Source organism: Sturnira hondurensis, unplaced genomic scaffold (assembly GCF_014824575.4).
Source record: "Sturnira hondurensis isolate 20B ecotype Veracruz unplaced genomic scaffold, ASM1482457v3 Scaffold0007703, whole genome shotgun sequence".
NCBI lineage: Eukaryota > Metazoa > Chordata > Mammalia > Chiroptera > Phyllostomidae > Sturnira > Sturnira hondurensis.
The window spans coordinates 147,296-152,155 of NW_028080334.1; the positions used below are offsets into that span (position 1 = coordinate 147,296).

The following is a 4,860-nucleotide window of genomic DNA, read 5'->3' on the forward strand; positions in this document are numbered from 1 at the left end:
CTGCTGGCTCTGCCTCTCTTACAGTCCCCGTTGAATGGTTCATAGTTGTCAGACTCCCGTATAATTCCATTTTCTGGTCTTTGGGTGTGTCCTAGTTCTCCAAACCTTTGTTGTGTTCAAACTTGGTTGTGGGAGAAGGCACAGTGTTTCCACCTATGCCTCCATCTTCGCTGAAGTCCTCCAATGGATATTCTTATTTTAAGTTCTCCAGAGGTAGTTTAATTGTATTTTTGATGTGGTTATGGGAAGAGACAAGTACCATATTTACCTACTTCGTCATCTTGACAGGGAGTATACCAGATCTTCTTATTCAGTCATCTGTGAAAGGACACCTAGGTAGTTTCTATGTCTTGGCTATTGTGAATAATTCTGTAATAAATGTAGGAATATATGTATCTTTACAAGTAAGTGTTTTTAAATGATTTGGGTAGATACCCAGAGAGAGGTGTTGGGTCATATGGCAACTCTAGACTTAATTTTTTGAGGATCCATCACAGAGACTCACCAATTTACATTCCCAGCAGCAGTGTACAAGGGTTCCCTTTTTTTCCATATCTTCTCCAACACTTGTTATTTTTTATATTATTGATAATAGCTATTCTAACAGGTGTGATGTCCTATCACATTGTGGTTTTAATTTGCATTTCTTTGTAGCTAGTGAAGTTGAACATCTTTTCATCTATCTGTTGGTCATCTGCATATCTTCACTAGAAAAATATCTGTTCAAGACCTCAGCCCATTTGTAATAAGATTGCTTTGTTGTTTATTGTTAAGTTGTATGAGCTCTTTATGTATTTTGGAAATTCATCCCTTATGGGAGAAATTGGTTACAAATATTTTTCTGTTGTTCAGTGGCTGCCTTTTGTTTTGTTGACAGTATCTTTTGTTGTTCAGAAGTGTTTTATTTTGATGTAGTCTCATTCATTCATTTTTTCTATATTTCTTTTGCCTTTGGGGTCAAGTTCACAAAAATCCCTCTGATAGAAGACCTGTAAGTTTACTACCTATATTTTCTTCTAGATCATTTATTCTTTCAGGTCTTATATTCAAGTCTTTAATTGACTTTGTATTAATTTTGTGTGGAGTGTCAGATAGCAGTCCAGTTTCATTCTTTTGCATGCGACTTTCCAGTTTTCTCAACACCTTTGAAAAGGTGTTGAAAAAGACTTTCCTTTCTCCCTTGTATATTTATTGTAAAGACTTTCCTTTCTTCCTTGTATACTTTTGGCTCCTTTAAAAAAATTTATTGTCTACATATGTGGAGGTTTATTCCTGGGTCCTCAATTTTGTTCTGTTGGTCTGTGTGTCAGTGTTTCTGCTAACACCATGTGGTTTTGATTATGGAAGCTCTGTAGCATAATTTGAAGTCAGGGAATGTGATAGCTGTGGCTTGGTTCTTTTTTCTTCAGGACTGCTTTGGCTATTTGAGGTCTTATGTGGTTCCATACAAATCTGAGGATGTTTGTTTATATTTTTTGAAAAATACCATTGAGATTGATATAAGAATTGCATTCAATCTGCATATTCTTTTAGATAACACAGTCATTTAACTATATTGATTCTTTCAATCCATGAACATGGAATATCTTTCAATTTCTTTGTGTTTTTTCAATTCCTTTCAATAATGCCTTGTAGTTTTCAGTCCTTCCCAACTTTGTTAAGGTTATGCTTAAGTATTTTATTTTTTGTTGCAATTGCAAATGGAATTGTTTTCATTTTTGTGCTTATATTTCACTATTAGTATAAAGAAATACAATATATTTTTGTACAATAATTTCATATCTTGCAACTTTACTGAATTCTATTGTGTCTATTAGTTTTTTGTGGAGTATTTAGGGTTTTCTATATATAGAATCATGTCTACTGCAAAAAAGTGATAATTGTGCTCGCTTCGGCAGCACATATACTAAAATTGGAATGATACAGAGAAGATTAGCATGGCCCCTGCGCAAGGATGACACGCAAATTCGTGAAGTGTTCCATATTTTTGCCTGCAAGAACTCGAAGAACAACAACAAAGACAGCCCAGAGCAAGTAGAAGGAAAGAAATAACCAAGATCAGAGCAGAATTAAATGACATAGAGACCAAAAGCACAATTATAAGGATCAATGAATCCAAGAGTTGGTTTTTTGAAAAGATAAACAAAATAGACAAGCCTTTAAGTAGGCTCATTAAGAAAAGAAGAGAGAGGACACAAATAAACACAATCAGAAATGAAAGAGGAGAGATTACAACTGATACCACAGAAATAGAAGGGATTGTAAGGAATTACTATGAAGAACTGTATGCCAAGAAATTTGAAAACCTAGGTGAAATGGACAAATTTCTAGAAAAATATAATCTTCCAAAACTCAATGAAGAAGAAGTAGAAAGCCTGAACAGACCAATAACAGCAAATGAAATTGAAGCAGTAATCAAAAAACTCCCATCACACAAAAGCCCCGGACCAGATGGTTTCACAGGAGAATTCTACAAAGCGTTTAAGGAAGAGCTAACCCCTATTCTTCACAGACTATTCCAAAAAATCCAAAATGATGGGAAACTCCCAAACTCTTTTTATGAAGCGAGCATTATCCTAATTCCAAAACCAGAGAGAGACACAACAAAGAAAGAAAATTACAGGCCAATATCACTGATGAACATAGATGCTAAAATCCTCAACAAAATATTGGCAAATCGCATCCAACAATACATCAAAAAGATCATACACCATGACCAAGTGGGATTCATCCCAGGGATGCAAGGATGGTTCAATATCCGCAAATCAGTAAATGTAATACACCACATAAACAAAAGCAAGGACAAAAACCACATGGTCATATCAATAGACGCGGAAAAAGCTTTTGATAAGGTACAACACCCATTTATGATAAAGGTACTCAGCAAAGTGGGAATAGAGGGAGCATTCCTCAATATAATAAAGGCCATATATGAAAGACCTACAGCCAACATCATACTGAATGGGCAAAAACTGAAAGCTTTTCCACTAAGATCAGGAACAAGACAAGGTTGTCCACTTTCACCACTTCTATTTAATATAGTATTGGAAGTTCTAGCCACAGCAATCAGACAAGAAAAGGAAATAAAAGGCATCCAAATCGGAAAGGAGGAAACAAAACTGTCACTGTTTGCAGATGACATGATAGTGTACATGGAAAATCCTATAGACTCTACCAAAAAACTGCTGGAACTAATAAATGAATTTGGCAAAACAGCGGGATACAAAGTCAATATCCAGAAATCAAAGGCATTTCTGTATACTAACAATGAATCAGCAGAAGCAGAAATCAAGAAAAAAATCCCATTCGATATAGCAAAAAGAAAAATAAAATATCTGGGAATAAATCTAACCAAGGAGGTTAAAGACCTGTATGCAGAAAATTACACAACACTGAAGACAGAAATCAAGGAAGACACAAACAAATGGAGACGTATACCGTGTTCATGGATTGGAAGAATTAACATCATCAAAATGTCCATACTACCCAAAGCAATTTACAGATTCAATGCAATACCTATTAAAGTACCAATGGCATATTTCACAGACATAGAACAAACACTTCAAAAATTTATATGGAACCATAAAAGACCCCGAATAGCAGCTGCAATGTTAAGAAAGAAGAACAAAGTAGGAGGGATCACAATACCTGATATCAAACTGTATTACAAGGCCACTGTAATCAAAACAGCCTGGTACTGGCATAAAAACAGGCACATAGACCAATGGAACAGAATAGAGAGCCCAGAAATAAACCCAAATCTCTACAGTCAATTAATATTCGACAAAGGGGGCAGTATCATAAAATGGGGTAAAGATAGCCTCTTCAACAAATGGTGTTGGGAGAACTGGACAGCTACATGCAAAAAAATGAAACTCGAGCACCAACTTACATCATACACCAAAATAAATTCAAGGTGGATAAAAGACTTAAATATAAGCCATGACACCATTAAAGTCCTAGAGGAGAACATTGGCAGGAAAATCTCAGATATTTCACGCAGCAACATTTTTACTGATATGTCCCCTAGAGCAAGGACTATAAAGGAAAGAATAAACAAATGGGATCTCATCAAAATAAAAAGCTTCTGCGCAGCTAAAGAAAACAGCATTAAAATAAAAAGACAACCAACTGTATGGGAAAACATATTTGCCAATGATACCTCAGACAAAGGTTTAATCTCCAAAATATACAAAGAACTCACACGACTTCACTCTAAGAAGACAACTAACCCAATTAAAAAATGGGGAAAGGACTTGAACAGACACTTCTGCAAGGAGGACATACAGAGGATCCAGAGACACATGAAAAGATGCTCAATATCACTAGCTATCAGAGAGATGCAAATTAAAACTACAATGAGATACCACTTTACACCGGTGAGAATGGCTATCATAAACAAAGCAATAAACAACAAATGTTGGAGAGGGTGTGGGGAAAAGGGGACTCTGGTCCACTGTTGGTGGGATTGCAGACTGGTACAACCATTATGGAAAACAGTATGGAATTTTCTCAGAAAACTAAAATTGGACTTGCCTTTTGACCCAGCAATTCCACTGCTGGGATTGTATCCTAAGAACCCTAAAACACCAATCCCAAAGAACCTATGCACCCCAATGTTCATAGCAGCACAATTTACAATAGCCAAGAGTTGGAAGCAACCTAGGTGCCCGTCAGTAAATGAATGGATCAAAAAACTATGGTACATATACACAATGGAATTTTATGCTGCAGAAAGAAAGAAGGAGCTCCTACCTTTTGCAACAACATGGATGGAACTGGAAAGCATTATGCTGAGTGAAATAAGCCAGGTGTTGAAGGACAAATACCATATGATCTCACCTCTAACAGGAAGCTAAA

General features: G+C 36.0%; 1 non-coding gene across 1 annotated transcript; it reads left to right on the plus strand.

Annotated features, from left to right (window-relative positions):
• The first annotated feature begins 1,882 nt into the window (after window positions 1-1,882).
• Window positions 1,883-1,989, plus strand: LOC118991581 (U6 spliceosomal RNA). Its single transcript, XR_005067451.1, has one exon. It is a non-coding gene; the product is annotated as a U6 spliceosomal RNA (small nuclear RNA).
• The last annotated feature ends 2,871 nt before the right edge of the window (window positions 1,990-4,860 follow it).